The sequence below is a fragment of the Xenopus laevis genome, chromosome 5S (assembly GCF_017654675.1).
Source record: "Xenopus laevis strain J_2021 chromosome 5S, Xenopus_laevis_v10.1, whole genome shotgun sequence".
NCBI lineage: Eukaryota > Metazoa > Chordata > Amphibia > Anura > Pipidae > Xenopus > Xenopus laevis.
The window spans coordinates 123,689,695-123,707,239 of record NC_054380.1 but is presented as its reverse complement, the minus strand read 5'-3'; positions in this window follow the sequence as shown (position 1 = coordinate 123,707,239).

Here is a 17,545-nt window from a genome sequence, read left to right as displayed (position 1 = left end):
GGGAAAGACGCACTTCAGTGCTCCGCTTATCGCCCGATATCCCTTATAAATTTTGACGCCAAATTGCTAGCTAAGATCCTGGCGAACAGGCTCAAGCCTTTTATGAAAGATCTAGTACACTCTGATCAGACTGGGTTCATACCCACTAGAGCTACTGATGTGAACATCAGGAGGCTCTTTACGCACCTCCAAATGCAACATGATAACGTGGGTACTCGGGCGATAGCGGCTCTGGACGCGGAGAAGGCCTTCGACTCGGTCGAATGGCCCTTCCTTTGGCAGACCTTAAAGCGCTTCGGCTTTGGTCCCCGGTACCTCTGCTGGCTTCAGGCACTGTATAACTCTCCCACGGCCCAAATTAGAGCGAATAATATGCTGTCCCCCACCTTTGCACTACAGAGGGGCACCAGGCAAGGCTGCCCGCTTTCACCCTTCCTGTTTTGCCTAGCTATGGAACCATTGGCCGAGATAATCAGAAATAAGCCGGACATTGGCGGTTTAATTAGGGGTAACCTAGTGGAAAAAATTGCCCTTTACGCAGACGATCTACTTCTCTTTCTAGACAGCCCCAACCGCTCCTTGACCAATCTCCTTAGTGTTATTGATGAGAACGGTAAGTTCTCGGGCTTGAAAGTGAACTGGGGAAAATCCACCCTATTCGCGATAGACGTTGAGGCCAAAAATCACCTACCCCCTGACTCCCCACTCCAATGGGTGGACAAATTCACATATCTTGGGATTCAGGTTACACGAGATGTCACCCAGTATAGGAAACTAAATATTGACCCTATCCTCACTGACATGAAAACTAAATTTTCACTTTGGGCTTCGCTTCCTCTCTCGCTGTATGGCAGACTCAACCTGGTCAAAATGAAATTTCTCCCTAAATTCTTGTATGTTTTCAGAAATACGCCGATCTGCTTGCCTAAATGTTTTTTTTCTCATGTGGACTCACAACTCCGCTCTTTCATTTGGGGCAACAAAAACCCGAGGATAAGCTTCTCCACTCTACAACGCTCAACCCAGGCAGGTGGCCTGGCATTGCCCAACCTATACCACTATTACTTGGCGGCAATTCTGGTGACAAGTAGATGGTGGTTTGAGTCAGACTGCTCGAACTCGGCAGTGACACTGGAAGCTGCCGTTTTGGGGTCGAGGGAGGCCCTGCGGCTCTTGGTATACAGGGGAAGGGAGGCACAACCAATGGTCACCAGGTCCATGATCACCACTATCACAGCCTGGAAAGTAACACAATCTATTTTCACCCCCAAGGGACTGACTGTGTACTCCCCTCATGCTCCACTATGGCGCAATATGAATTTCCCTCTTATGCTGGACATCCCCGACTATCATATTTGGGCCACAGCCGGCCTGAGATTTGTGAAGGATTTGTTCCCTCAGGACCAATTCCTCAGTAGAGACCAACTACAAACCTCGTTTCCAGTTACCCAGGCGGCATATTTCCGGAGCTGCCTACTCCACCATGCAGCCAAAAAGCAACTTGTTGGTCCTCTGACACTTATCCATGCTTCCGAATTGGAAACCAAACTACAACTGCAGGATGTACCCAAACCTCTCTCCACTATCTACCAAACCATTCAATCATGGCAAGATAGACAGCAGCTCCGCACTTATGACAAATGGCTTTTAGACATAGTGGATTTAGACCCCGATAAGTGGTCGGAGATTCTCCGGTTACTGACTCAACCCTTGATTGCCAGCAGAGACAAGCTGATTCAGGTGAAATTCCTACATCGCTCCTACTTAACTCCTGAGCGCCTCCACCATATCACTCCCACCAGAGACGCCAATTGTACTCGAGGGTGCGGCCACCCGGGGACTTGGATACATATGATATGGGCTTGCCCCAAACTAGTGACCTACTGGACACAACTAACCGCCTTTATATCTAAAATAATGGTCCTCGAGTTGCCTCTGGACCCAGCACTGGCGCTCTTGGGTTTGACTAAGGGATTTGTTGACAAGGGTTCCGACAGAACATTGCTTCAATTGTTAATGTACTATGCACGTAAACAGATAATTTTGAAATGGAACAGGCCTGATCCTCCAACACTTGCAACCTGGAAAGAATTAGTTAATAAGGCACTGCCATGCTACAAAGCTGCCTATTTTGCTAGAGGCTGTATGGACAAGTTCATAGACATTTGGATGATCTGGGTGCTCAACCCTGCAACTAACAGCCCACATGTTTTTTGAGGTCTAGAATGATGGCAATGTGTTATAGTGTATGATTACTCTGTATGTTCGACCCCCCCCCTCCGCTCTCCTCTACTTTACTTTCCTTTTCTTCTACCTTTCCTTTCCCTTTTTCTTTTTTTTTTCTCTTTTTTCTTTCTTTTCTTTTTTTTCTTGTGATTTGTATCTCTTCGTGTGGATACATTGTTGTTAAAATCAATAAAAAGAAGTTTAAAAAAAAAAAAAATTCTCTGTGCAAACTTTATAAATGACCCCCTGTGTCTTAATCTCATTTAGAGAAAATGGAGACAAAAATCTATATATCTCTTTCTATAGGAGTCCTGCTTTGTACAGTTTTTCATGATTATTATTATTTAGCAGCCTAAAGCCAGTTTGGACTTTTGTTTAAGATCTACGTATCTTTATAGATAAATAGTATAAATCAGAAAGGCCTGATCACCACAATTCTAATTTGTGAATCTTGTTTTTTTTTTTTTTTAATTTGGAAAAACTTGAAAACCCATCACCAAACTCAAATATGATCTAAAGATGCTGAAGTTCTTAAATCAGGTGTACATTCTTACTATAACTGCACTTGACCAGTCGAAAAGCAAGATGGTTGCTATGGGTTACCCATAAAGTGTAAAAAAAAGTAACAGCAAACCAAAAAAGCACATAGCCTTAATTGCAGAATGCAATTCTGTAAACTGCTCCTTCCTGTCAGTAGCAATAAACGATGTTGTTACTTTAAAAGTATGTTAAAGTAGAGGCAAAGCCTGTTCCTCCAAGACATTGATTTTTTAGAATGTTTATCATTCTTCTCCATTGATTTGTTCTATTCTCAATTCTGGAGTTCGCCTTAGGACACCGACATAAGAGTTTGACAGATGGAGATGCCTATCTTTTGCCTGAAGGCATCTAAGGCCACATTTCTTCCCTGAACTGTTGTTAGTCAGCATTAATAAACCACCTACATTTTTAGCTTCATACTTGTCAAACTAGGCCTGTCCAATAAAATGTAAAAAAAAAAAAAAAAAACAATCACAAGAGTTTGTATGAAATAGAAAGGGATTTTCAAGTACTATAGTTAAAATAACACCAAATTATCAGATAGGGTAGTTTTTTTTGCATGCAGATTTGCATTTTGGAAATTAAGTAAGGCTGGAGATGCAGAGAAAATGATGGAGACTGCTGTAGCTATTTTATCATGGATGTGAACAACCACAGTCTGGGGCATGAATCTAACATTCTTTAAATAGAATGAATCAACTGAAGTTTATGTTGGTATAGATATATGGTATCATGCAAAGATTATCAGAATGGAGTGCCATTTATGGATCTATTTGGCTGGTTAACCTACATTAACATTCGTTATGACCTAGACTGCAACTCATCCTACTTCCTGCATCTTGTACATTGATTATAATGCAATAGTAAGCTTATGGGTTGTGATAATGAAGAATGAACCCAGACTCTCAAAGAGTCAATGGCTGCCTCAGCACGGCTAAGCGTGCATGAAGAACATGCCATGAAACATTTCTACAATACATACGTTGTGTATGTAAACTGCTTTAGCATGGGTCCAATCGACTTATAGACTGTGATTTCCATAGGTTCCCTTCTGGCCCTCCAGGATGTCTGAACCAAATTGGCAGTGTTAAAGCCCTGCATTTTACAGATGTAAGGGTTTGGAAATACACAAATTGCCAAAGCAATATTATAAAACTCAACCACACAGAAAATTCTGTTACATGTTTATTTTTGCAGATCAAAGTCAGCTGTCCATGCATGCTGTCCTAATAAAACACCTAGTCATGATGATCTGACAGTGGACTGGTACACGGTCCTCAACCAACATTTCCACTTGACTCTGGCAGCTGCTTTTGAGGTATGGAGACTGCTTGTCAAGATATATCAATTAATAGTTACAATTACATCTAAGAAAAGGAGATCTGGAGAATGTTACAGGAACTGGCTGATCTGTGATCTGAATTACTCTTTCCTCTGGTCTAAAAAGCATTACTTCCACCAACTCTAAGGTAACCCAGCACAAGGAAACAGATGCTCATCCTTTATAGAGACCGATTAATGCCTAGGTTGTTACAGGTACCACTCCAGATTAAATACTTACTGAGAGGTAATTTTTCATGGATTGGTTCAGATGCCAAAATCTTCTATAACAGAGGATACATCAGTGAAGATGACTTTAATAAGAAGTACCTCTAGTCTATATTAAAGTATTCTGATTGGTTGCGATCTACTTGGAACCGTGAGGGTGGAAATCTCTGAGGTCTTTAAACTGTTGGACTATTACAAAGCTAGCTAAAAGTAACTTTGTTTTTGGTCTACAACTTTATTCTGAAATCTTTAATAGCAAGAAACTGATGTGAATAGTGGGTTTGTGGCCAAGGGCAACATTTATAATATTTATGTCTTCAGGCAGGTCTAGATGACACACATTCTTCTTCTACTCTTTATAATTGCTGCATGGTCAGCCTTTAAACAAGACACAGCTTTTTAATAGGACTAACTGCCCCATGACATCATGAGGCACATTTATCAAGGGTCGAATGTCGAATTCATGTGAGTTTTTTTAAACTCCCCTAAACTCCCATAAATTCAAAGTTCAACTAGTCAAAATGTATAAATAACATCACATTTTTTAAACTTGAATGAATTTAAACGACCCGAAAACACGTCTTGAATTTGATTCAAATGATAAAAACTCGATTCAAATTTAAAAAACTCGATTCAAATTTTTTTTCTCAAAAAAGGCTACAAACATCCCAAAATTGATCCCTGGACCACTCCCACTGACTTATACAGTAATTCGGCAGATTTTAGGTGGCAAATAGTTGAATTTAATTTCTTAAAGAGCCAGAGTATGGTTGTAATAAAAGTATCTGTGCGGCGGGGACGCCCGCCACATGGTCCTTAAAGCTCCGGCACCATGCTGTTCTAGGGCGTGCGCGGCGCGCCTGTGCGCCTCTTAAAGGCGCAGGCACGCTGGCGTGTTTGCGCCAGCACGTTTTGGCGCACGTTTTGGCGCCAAATTTGAATGCTATTTAAGGGCCATTCATTGTACAGCCCTTTGCCCATGATAGAACTTAGTTCTTGTGGTTTCCTGAGCCTTGAGTGTCTGTCTTGTATTCTGATCTGATTATCCGTGTTTCACCCAGCCTGCTTTCTGACAATCCGACAATCTGTATCCTGACCCTTTCCTGCCTACGACAACTCTTCTAGCTGAACCCCTTGATTGACTACCCGGTTTTGACCCTTGCCTGCCTGACGATTCTGATATCCGCCTGCCTTGAACCCAGCCTGTCTGACCAGCCTTCTGCCTAATCCTTTTGTACCGTGACCTTCGGCCCAAAAGACTCTGCTAACAGCCGTGCCCCTTCGCCAGCCAGAACATCTCGCCTTGTACCCCTTGTTAAGTCCAGGTGGCACCCAAGTAAGCTGAGGGCTCCTCCCGAAGCCCAAAGGTGGTCACACTACTGATGAAGCCGAGCCGAGATCAGGGTACTTGCCACTTGTTCTGGTATTGGGTGCCGGTCGTGACAATGGTAAATATTGAAATTCAAATTTGAATAATTAACAATTCAAAAGGGAGTTTTGACCAACAAAAATTTGAAAATTCAAATTTTCACATTGGACCCTTAATAAATCTGCCCCCATGTGTTTGCATAATGTATACAGTATCATTACTGTTCTTTTAATTAACTATGGTGAAGAGCTAGCAGGTTTCTCCCACACTTACTACACACTTGACACCCATGGACTATCCAGAAGTAACAGCCAATGTTTCCTCTTATCTAAAGGAAATTTAACATCTTTAAAGCATTTATTTTAATTTATAACATTTCCAACAATACCTGTAGTTTGTTGCTAAAAATGAATTTTCTGCTTATTGTTTGAGTTAAACGCAGTACCTGTATTCCTAAAAATCCATCCTTGGCTTGTCATTGTTTATTTGATTTAAAGAACGTTCGTCTGCATGCCTTCTAATAGATTTTCATTCTTTACAGTAATCTAGAATTCACTTCATAATTCCTTTTAGTGCTTTATGTACAGTATATTATTAACATTCACATTCAAAATATAATTAACAATCACTTCAAAGGGCCCTCAATGAGCTGACTTATTTTAAATACATAAGGTTTGTATAAAGTTAATATTTGATGACCTTAAAAGATATGAACCCTGCTAAGAAAAACTCATGGAAATTGTTAGAAATTTCTTTTTTTTCCCCCTGTACAGTGACATTTGCCTTATAGATACAATTATAGTAGAATATTCAAATACATTTATTTTACAATGCATTTATCTATTTCAGAATAGACAAGGACAAGGAAAGTAAAATATATAAATGGTGGCATTTTGATAGAAACAAAGATACCGGCACACAAGGCTTGCTTGCAGGGAAACCCTTGCTTTAATTCAAAGTGCGGAAGTGCACTTCCGCACTTTGAATTAAAGCAAGGGTTTCCCTGCAAGCAAGCCTTGTGTGCGGGTATCTTTGTTTCTTGACTACATTTTGAGGTTGCCGTACCCTCTATTACTGAGCACCAGGCGTTATCTTCAGGAGATTGCCGTGGGTGTGCGTCTGCTCTATCTTGTTCCAGTGGCATTTTGATAGATACAGACCAACCAAAATGTTAACCTTTTATCCCTGGCCAGTGTATGTGCTACTGTTTCACAGTTTAGAGTACCATTGTCCCTGTCCTCCCAAGCAAGGTTGTTGCATGTGCAATACAGTACAGCTTCCAATTGCTGCAAATGGTGGTGTCATGCTCTGTATTAAAGTACCCTAGGCCAGTTTTCTTGATTGCACTGGGGTAAACGTTTAGTGATTTCATCATCAGAAGTAGAGGTTACCAGCTAACAAATTGACATGCTCCAGTATTTTTAATTTAACATGCCCATAGCTGAGTATTAGATCCTTCAAAAAGTGAGAGAACATTACTATATATTTTGTTAGATAAAGTCAGGAACAGAAAGTAGACATGTAGTAGACCCTAGCAATGCTTACTGGAGCCTTCCTAAAGTCTGTACCCACACGGAGGCCAGAAATCTTGCAAGTAAAGTATCTCAGGCATTCCAATTCGAGTTGAGAGCTACTTTAAATAAAGGTGCCTGCTACTGGCTGAATGTAGACATCTACTTGCAGCCCTCTTTTAATTCAGAGAATTTATTGTAACAGCAAGGCCACTCCTGTCATGAGGCAAGAGAACATTGCCTCAGGTGTTAGTGAGCAGTCAGTTACCAGTTACCTGCAAAAAGCCACCTCTTGTGACTTTAAGAGTAGAATTTCCAGTTTTTTAACTGGAAATTTGGCTCTGATTTTTAAGTCAGGGGATTTTGAGGGAATTTTTTGAGGTACAGTATGTCAGTGGAATTAATTCTTCCCTCCACACATCTACCAGTGCCACTGGCTGCAAACATTTGGCGACTGTGGCCAAAGAGGTTACATTTTATTTAATCAATCCCCAGCATTTGTTTTTAAAAGGCTCTATGATTGTCTAGCTGCTACTGTATGTTGCATTCCTCAGACCCTGGCATATGTGATGCAGACTTATCCTCCAGAAAAGTCTTCTGTTCTTATAATTTTGGATGGCACACAGGACTAAAGGAATTATTCCAAATTTTATTTCAAAGCGGAATGCAAATGCAACATTTCGGGGAATAAAACCCCCTTTGTCAAGCATGCTTGACAAAGGGGGTTTTATTCCCCGAAATGTTGCATTTGCATTCCGCTTTGAAATAAAATTTGGAATAATTCCTTTAGTCCTGTGTGCCATCGGATTTTGTTGAGTTGTACCCTGTCATGAGGTGGCCGAGCCTCTACCCTTGTGCACCAGGCGTCTTTGTCGTTCTACAGGGTGTGCGAGGTCCTGCACTGCTTTGAACCTTATAATTTTGAAGCAATGTGGAACACCTTTTCTGTGTCAGCCAAGTCTTCCTGCAGGTCTTAAGAATTTATATGAGGGTTTGCCTTTCCCTTTCTCTTGTTCTTCCAGAAAATCTCTTGTTCTTCCAGATCTTGCCATGAATTACCAAAAAGGGTGTTTATCGCTATTTGTACCACCAATCTGGAACTCAAGGAGGATCTAGCAGGACAACACAGGTATTGTCCTCAAATATCCCTGACCTGGCATTCAGGTTAGGTCTCCCAAGACAAGGCTCTGAGAACCTATGGGATATGACATAAGCTATATCCAAAACTGGATGGGGAGGTGCCAGGAACCCATTATACTAAGGATGGTTATACCCTTTGTGCGCCATTCTCTTATTCTATATTAATGGGTAAATACAGAATATTTTATGGGGAAAAACTTCCACCAGTTAATCTGGCAATAAAGAAAGCCACAATTGCAGTTAAACACTTACAGCTGCCCAGGTAGGAAGAAGGCTTACATTACACAAATCCCTGGTGCTTAAACGCTTAAAAACATACACCATTCCTTGGAATTACAAATGCTTTAGCTAAACTTTTCTGCTGTCCATTTTGGCACCACACCAGTCTAAATCAACTTTCTAAAATATTAACTGCACTCCGCCTGCTCTACAAGAAAAAACATTAAAAATTATATAATTCAGATTTTCAGCATGACATTAAAACCAAAGTTTTAATACTAAGGGGGTTATTTATCAAAGTCGGAATTTACTCAATATTTCCTGCTACAAACTCCAATCAAATTCGCTCCATTTTTTTTACCCTTATTTATTATCACATTTCCCCGAAAATTTGATTTGCAAAAAAAAAATATCAGATTTTCACGTTTTTTCCGGATTTTGTATCCAATTTTCATGATTGTTTCAGATTTTTCATCCGATTTTCACGGTTTTTTTTTCAGAATTTTCACCCGAAAACTCCAAAAACTTCGGGTTATTGTACGAAACCCAACAAACATCAAAAAATCATTGGGACTTCTCCCATTGACTTATATGCAACCGCGACAGGTCTGAGAGATGCTAGATTTTCAGATTCTGACTTTTCCATCCCCAGGGTCTAATAAATTCCAAAAAAATTTAAAAGTTTGATTTTATAAAAAAATTTTTTTTTTTTTTACTAAATAACCCCTAAGTGTTTCAAAGGAATGTTGTAATTTCAACCAATAACTAAACTGCTCGGTGGGATCTTGTGCACATGGGAAGAATGCAAATTTACTCTTTAACAAAAAACTAAACAAATAAGGAATCAATAACCTGTTCTTTCTTGTTAAAACCTCCTACCTTTTTCCTCACAGTTTTTTTTCCTACACAGAATGTTTCTAATTTTGCTCTAGGCAAACAGCCAATTTTAAGTATTCTCAGAGACCAGATGCAGAGACAGTGCTTCCTCTCAGTGAAGTGCAGGATATATTATACATTATACAGAAATATAAGAAGCAAAAATGATAATGAAGGTTAACAATATACAGAAATCACTAATGCTCTAATTTCATCTTCCTTTGTGTGTGCTGTCAGGCTTACAAACACAATCTTTCCTGGAAAAGATCTTTCAAAGAAAGATTGTTTGTTTCAATACACATGTGTAGAGCTTGATCAATAGAACAATAGAATTCTACCTGTATCTGACAATTCAGCACTATTAGTGAGCAATGTTCAGGTGCTTCAAAGGCACCCAATCAAAATGTTCTGCCTGGGCTGATATCCAAGCCTTTTGCCGATATTGGTTGGCTCATCTTCCTCCATACAAGCACCGAATATCGTATGAATATTAGTTTTGTATGATATCAGTGTATGGCCACCTTAATACACAAATTCCCAAAGTGCTCTGTGCATGTTTGTGAGCAACTCCAGTCATTAAGGTGTATTGTGTAAAAAAGATTATCTTTTGTTCAGTTAGGCACCACAAAGAGCAGGTAATCTCTGGGAATCAGTTGAAAGGCTCTTTAATTATAACTTTACTTGATTGATTTTATTGGTTTGTTTATTGTAGTATAGTATAGATATACAGTAGAAGCTATTTTTTTGTGTGTTGAATGTAAAATTGCCGCAGTTTTATTAAATATCAAAGAGAAGGCACCTAAAATATAACCAACAGGGTGGCCAGAAAGACATGTAAGTGTAAGTAATTCTCACCACATAAAGGAAAACTATTATCCGATTCAACATTTTGGCCTGCTAGTGAATCTTAAGAAGGTAGACGACTGGTAGGCAGTGTCTCTGGACAACTGGATTGCATTAGAGTGTTGGGCAAGGGGCAATATCCTTCAACAGACTTTTAATGCTGGTAAATGTACAATACTACTTTTGTTTCTGAATCATATATATTAGTCATTCAAGGGCCCCATGCATGGCATCAGAAAAAAATATCTTTGGCCCATCCCAACAGGGGACATTTGTGCAGGGCATTGTGGAAAGTGCAAAAACCAGGTACAATCCTCCAGGTTTTTACACTTGTGCCCTGTCCTGTGCATAGATGAATTGCTACAGGTTTATACACTCCAAAATTGAGTGTAGAGACCTCTGTTCCCCAATGAAAGTTGCACTACCTGCATTCAGGGTCTGGAGAGATGTAAGCACAGGAATGTAGGCATCTCCCCCATCAATAAACTTGCATATCCAAGTTAGAGAGCACAGGCTGTAATGAGGCCCTGTATTTGCCACCTGGCAGATGGTAAGGATAGGATTGCCTTTTACTCAGTAGCATTGCACTTTGCACCTTAAGATTGGTTTTTTTGTCTGTGGGAGTTGCATGGTATAGCCAAACCACCAACATTGTTCTTTAAATGGGTGTGCTTTTGCTCTTGCACTTCCATCTGGGGTCTAAGTAATTTACCCTCTTTGACTTGATTAGACTGACTAGAGGGATAAAAATGCAAGATTACATCTGAGTGCACTGAGCCTTCCTGGAATGTAACTGAAGCTTGCTTGCTTGCCGTCCCATTGCCTACTTTCTCACCAGCTGGCTGACCTAAAATCACTACTCACAATAAGTAGGTTTAAAGGATAGAGCTGCCACTTTTTTAAGAACCAGAAAAGCCTCACCTGCTAATTAGGATGTCCAACTTCTAAATTGGTGCTATGGATTATTCTTAAACTCCCTACACCAGAAAAACACATCAAGTGCTTTCTCCTCCTAACTGACACTGGAGCTCACAGGTAGCTGGAGGCAATGCTCTGACAACAATAATGTGTAAAGCACTACTAATATATCACTGCTTTTAGTCCACTGGATAAGGTGGTCAGGACTGCTTTCCATAAATAAGCAAAGGACATTGGCTCTTGCTTTTGCATCTTGCACACATTGCTCCATCTGTTTGGAGTTTGGTTTAAGCAGAAGTAATGGGTCATTTAAAGGGGCAAGGTACAATTCAGATGCAAGTCACAATGTTTTTTCCCCCACAATGCAGCATTTTTAACCACCATTGCAGTCATGTGCAGTTTTACAAATCTGAAGGTTTATAAAGGAGAATTTCATTATACAGGAGGTTTAACTGGTGAAAGGGAGTACAGATATTGACCTTCCCTTAATTTCAGCTATTTGCTTAGTCTGTAGAGTACTGTGAGGTTGAAGGTGTTCCCCATTTGAGATGAGGAATGCCCTCAGGCAAGTGGACACTCCATGGGTTTTTGTTGCTTATAACGGGGAGGGGATGCCAGGCTTTAGCATCTATTTGGTCTCAACTTCCTGGAGGAACATGGAGAGGTAAGGAAGCCCAAGGTAGAAAGTATCAGTAGGAGGAAGAACTAAAATAGCTAAATGCTGTGTGTGCAAACTTCTGTAATATCTAACTCTAGGAGAGAGTGTTAGTGTTAGTGTAGTATGGTACCCCTAACCCAGAACTAACTCCAAGGTTCCAGTCTAAGCCCGCTCTTCTGCTTTAGCAGCCACCTTTGGCTTCAGGTGGAGCCATCCGCTGCTCAGATGCCACCAGGTCTTAATTAGGGAGAACCAGGGAGAGAGTAAGCAAAGTCGAAGAACAGGCCAGGTCAAACCAAAATGGGCAATGCAGTACAATTCGGGTAACCAGAGCCAGGTTGGCGTAACAGGCCAAGGTCATACACATAGAGGAATAAATGCGGTACCAAATCAGAAGAGTAGTCAAGCCAGGCATGGATCAGTTCAGGCAGCAGGAATGGATAATCAGGGACAGGCAAGGATCAAACACCAGAATACACAACAGGAAAAAAGCACAGAATATAGCCAAGATCCTAGGAAGAACCTCTAAATTGGGCAATGCAAACTAGCCCGAGAGCCCTCTAAATATTTGAATTTACGTCTTGTGCGATGACATCAATCGGCTCTTTGGATATTTCCAGTTGTGCCGCGCAAACCAGAAAGGATCAGCACTCTTCGCAGACGAAGGCGGGCATCCCCCCAGGCAAAGACAGCGGGCGTCCCCACCGCCTGCCAGGTTTCTTTATCACAGTTAGGCTTAGGATAGCTAATAGAACAGTCAGAGGCTCTAATGATATGAGCAAACAGGTCAGTGTATGGACAAAGAGAAGAACTATTTTGAGGGCCTTGGGTCTGTTACCTGTTGATTGAGTACTACCAGTTGCTGTAATTAACACCGTGCTTATGTATGTAACACCTCAGAAGCAAAAACTGTATACCATCTGGAAGTTATATCATTACTAATAAAGGAACCCATTGATGAGAGTCTATATTGAAGTTTCTGTAATAAAGCATGCAAATGTGTTTTTTAAAAAAACACTGGCACACATGTTATTGAAGATCTATGAAGTGTGTGAGAATAAGGGGATACAGTTCTGGCCAATAAATATTTTGATACATAGAACCTCTGTAGCTTCTACATATTGGAATTTATGTGCAAGGGGAATATTAGTGTTTTTTTAAAGAAAAAATATACTTTATTATATATAGATATATATAATATAAATACATAAGAAACAAACAATGTACAAATATCTTGTGTTCACTAATATCTTGGCAATTCTTAACAATAATATAGCTGTGGAGGTATATTTGAGTGGAGAGTGTAGAGGTAAGTAGCGAAGGGGTAGTGTTATTACTGTTCTGATTCGCCGAAAAATTCGTGAAATGGCAAGAAAATTCCGAAATGCATTAAAGTCAATGGGCGGACGAATAATTTTGACATGCACGGCAATTTTTATAGTAAAGACAATTTTTTTTTTATGTGGTGGATTTTTCGCCACCCAATTCTTGCTGCATGCAGTTGCACAAAAACATTTGCCGCCATTGAAACACGGAAATTCGCTGCGAATCCAGGCCTGCCAAATTTATTCGCCCATCACTAATGATTAAGTATTATTAAGTATTATTATAATTATGTATTACTCTTAGACAAAGTATAACTTTAAAAAATGTTGAGTTTCATCTCTGCCTTTTACAGACCAGCCCTCTGTGTTTTGTTTCCAGTAATCTGCATAATTGCAGCTGTGTGAATAGGTTGGCAGTGTGCAAGTGACCTGAATTGCATTCAAATAAGACAGTTAAAAGCAAATGAGGGCAAAATGCCTGTGTGCAAGCAGTGGGGGTCTGATGTGTATGCAAAAGGTTTATATTGTAGAGTTCCACAATAGCTGTGCAAAGCACAAATGACAGAGAGAGTTGGACACACTGTCATTAATGATACTGGTTATATTTGGATAAAGTGGAGACTGAGGTTATTATTTACTGCATTTAGATTAGAACTGTCTGATAGACTTAGACACTGGTGGTAACTATGGTGTTGGAAGCTATTATTATTATGGTCAGATTTTATGCCTCCACTGATTGTATCACAGTTTTAAAGACTGAAACTGACTACATAGCGCATGTACCATATTTTAAGAATGATGTGCTTTGTTATACAGAAGCTATTAGATGAAATATGTCTGCCTTTTTGAGCTCTCCCTTCTTTTTAGAGTTGCCCAAAAGGAAATTTCTAAATTATTATTTGTTGTTGTCTAAAGCAGAAGTTAAACTAATATAGATAAAGGATGCCAATGCTTTTAGTGTCAATCATATACAACTATGTGACATCCTTTCCCATACACAATTGGAGCAAGGAGGCTTACACCCATATGTAATAAAAGGCAAAAGTTTGCCCAGGAGCAGTAACCCATAACAACCAATAAAATGCTTGTGTTTAAATATATTATCCAATTATTATCCCAATGATCTGGGATGAAACTGTTAGCTGAAGGACTTTGTTAGGGATAGTTTCTGAAAAAAGAAGTTTATTTACTCTTTGGGGCAGATTTACATAGGGTCGAATATCGAGGGTTAAATAACCCTCGATATTTGACTGCCGAATGTAAATCCTTCGAGTTGGAATATCGAAGTCGAAGGATTTACCGCAAATAGTTCGATCGAATGAAAAATCGTTCGTTCGAACGATTAAATCCTTCGATTCGAAGGATTTTAATCCATCGATCGAACAATTTTTCTTCGACCAAAAAATTGACAGAAAGCCTATGAGGACCTTCCCCATAGGCTAACATGGCACCTCGGTAGGTTTTAGGTGGCGTAGTATGGGGTCGAAATTTTTTTTACAGAGACAGTACTTCGATTATCGAATGGTTGAATGATTTTTAGTTCGAATCGTTTGATTGGAAGTTGTAGTCGAAGGTCGAAGTAGCCAATTCGATGGTCGAAGTAGCCAAAAAAATCATTAAAAATTCGACGTTTTTTTTATTCTATTCCTTCACTCGAGCTAAGTAAATGGGCCCCTTGTTGAGTTGTCCCAATATTTAACAGTACTAGTTGCAAATTGTGAAGAAGTCACAGTCGGCTGGGTTGCAGTGAAAATAAAGTCTATTTTATTGTACTACACTAAAGAGCAGTGATATATGACCTCCATTCAGTAGAAAACAAATCAAATCAATACTGTATATACCAACCTGGTAGTTTCATGCTTTGTTAAGACATGTTATCAACAATAACCAATAAATAAACCATGTAGCCCCAATTCAACCACACCTTAAAGAGAGCTTAACTTTAACAAAGAAGTTGGGTAAGAATGCTGCACAATATATTTAGCAATGAAACCCTTTAGTAATGAAGATCTGTGCCTCTAAAGATGCCCCAGTAGCTCCCCATCTTCTTTTCTGCTGATTCACTGCACATGCTCTTTGCTGCTGTCACTTACTGAGCTTAGGGACCCACTCTCAATATACTGTGTTTTAGTGATGAGCGAATCTGATCAGTTTTGCTTTGCAGAAAATTTAAATTGTGAAAAATTTGTCAAATGCGTTGAAGTCTATGGGGAAAATGTGCGTCGGAATGTGCCTCGGAAGGCAGCACCACACTTCACTCAACTTTGTCAGACATCAATTCGCATCCCATACACTTGGGGGCAGTTTTTTTTAACTCCCATTAACTCGAAATTCGAATAAAAAAAGACCAACCAAAATTTATTTAAAAAAAAAAATAGATTTTTTTTTTTTAACTTCGGGTGAATAGGCTGTGTTTGATCGTATGATTTGAATTCGGAATATATTTAATCGAATTCGAATCAAAATATTTAAAAAAAAAAAAAAAAGTCCACCAAATGACTCCAAATGGGTTCTGGGAGGTCCCCCATAGGCTAAAACAGCAATTTGGAAGGTTTTCGAAGGCGAATTTGGCAAATTTTTAAAGAGACAGTACATGATAAATTTCAATATTCAAATTTTCTAATTTTTTTTCAAATTTGATTAAAATTTGGACTATTCCCTAGTCAAAGTACACTAAAGTTACCTCCAAATTAGAATTTAAATTACATTTGAATTTTCACTTCGACCCTTGATAAATTTGCCCCTTAGTCATCAAAATGTGTAGTTAAGGCAGGCGGATGTTGGCGAATTGTTGCCAGCGAAAATTCATCAGAGTGAGCATTTCATAGCAAACTTTCGATATTGTTACTTTCTGCCTAGCAAAACTTTATTTATACACTTACCTCAATTTGAATAGGGCGAGTACATATAGGTCATACTGTATATGTCTTTATTAGAGATGTTGGTGAAATTGCTTGAAGTGGCCACTTATTATTAAAAATGTCCAAGGAAGCAAAATAAATACAAAAGAGAATCTCTATTGTCCTAGACATAAACAAAATAAATGTGGCATTACCTTCAAATGGTTAAAAAAAAAATAAATATACACAGTATACTGTAAATATATTTAACAGATACAACTTTTAAACATAATCCCACTTTAAAATATGAAAAATCGTCAGAATTTTGTCTTTTTATATGACTTTTTGTCACTGACATAAGATTGAGGAGGATTTAGCTTCATCTTATCTTATAACCTGGCAAACCAGACTCTTGCGAAAGGGACAACAATCATTCGCGGAGCAAAAGTTCCCCTGGCGCAAAACTTTGTTAGTGCTGAGTAGTGATGAGCGAATAAATTCGCCTGTCACGAATTTGCAGCGAATTTCCGAATTTCGCCGCAGGCCAATACATTTACGAATCTCCAGTGAAAACTCGCATGCGTCAAATTTTTTTTGAAGCAGCTCCTTCTCTCACGTCAAGATCGCCGTGCGTCAGCACTATTCAAACAACTTTTCAGACGAGCGTCCAAAACTGGACGCGGGCATCAATTTTGATTTTCACAATTTTTTGCAGGAAATTCATGAATTTTACAGCCAAGCGAAACGGGAGAAATTCCCCATCACTGGCGCTGAGCTCTTTCGTTAGCAAATTGCCCTGTACATCTGTTAGTAAATTGGCAATGTCCCTGCGAAGTGTAGTTTTGGAGAATTTTCTCTAGCGACGAAAATTTCGCCCTTTAGTAAATTTGGGCAATATATGTTTTTTGGTGCTCAACTAACAATTTTATCACCCTTTGGAGTCTATGGGCGTCTTTTTGGTGGCAAAAACTGGCAAAAGATTTCACTCATCACTACTGTGTATATAGGAAAAAATCGGAAAAGTCGATCACGTCAAAACCGTTGCACGTCAACACTATTCGGACGCCCATTTATGCAAATTGACGCGGGCATCAAAATTCGAGTTTTGATAATTTTTTGCCGTTTTGCGAATTTCGCAGGAAATTCATGGGAGAAATTTGCCCATCACTAGTGATGAACCTCATATGATGATAATAAACCTCATTTTCTGCTTGATGATTTGTGACGACCCCTAAGCTTGCCTTCTTAATAGAAGCCCTGAGCCCACTGAGCATGTTTACAAGATCAAAGTGAGCTCCTGTGTACAACTTTGGAGATCTGGATCATTACTGTTATAGAGAGGCTGAACCCGGGGCTTTAAGTTCAGTATATAAAATAAAGCATTTCTAACCATTTAAGTTTTAGGTTTAGTACTCCTTTAATCCTCTGTTCTCCCTTCCACCCAGACAATATGACAAAGCCCCATGTAACAAAGTAAATGTGGTACAAAGTTATACAAATTCTAAAGTGGCCTGGCCGCCTCTATTTTTACT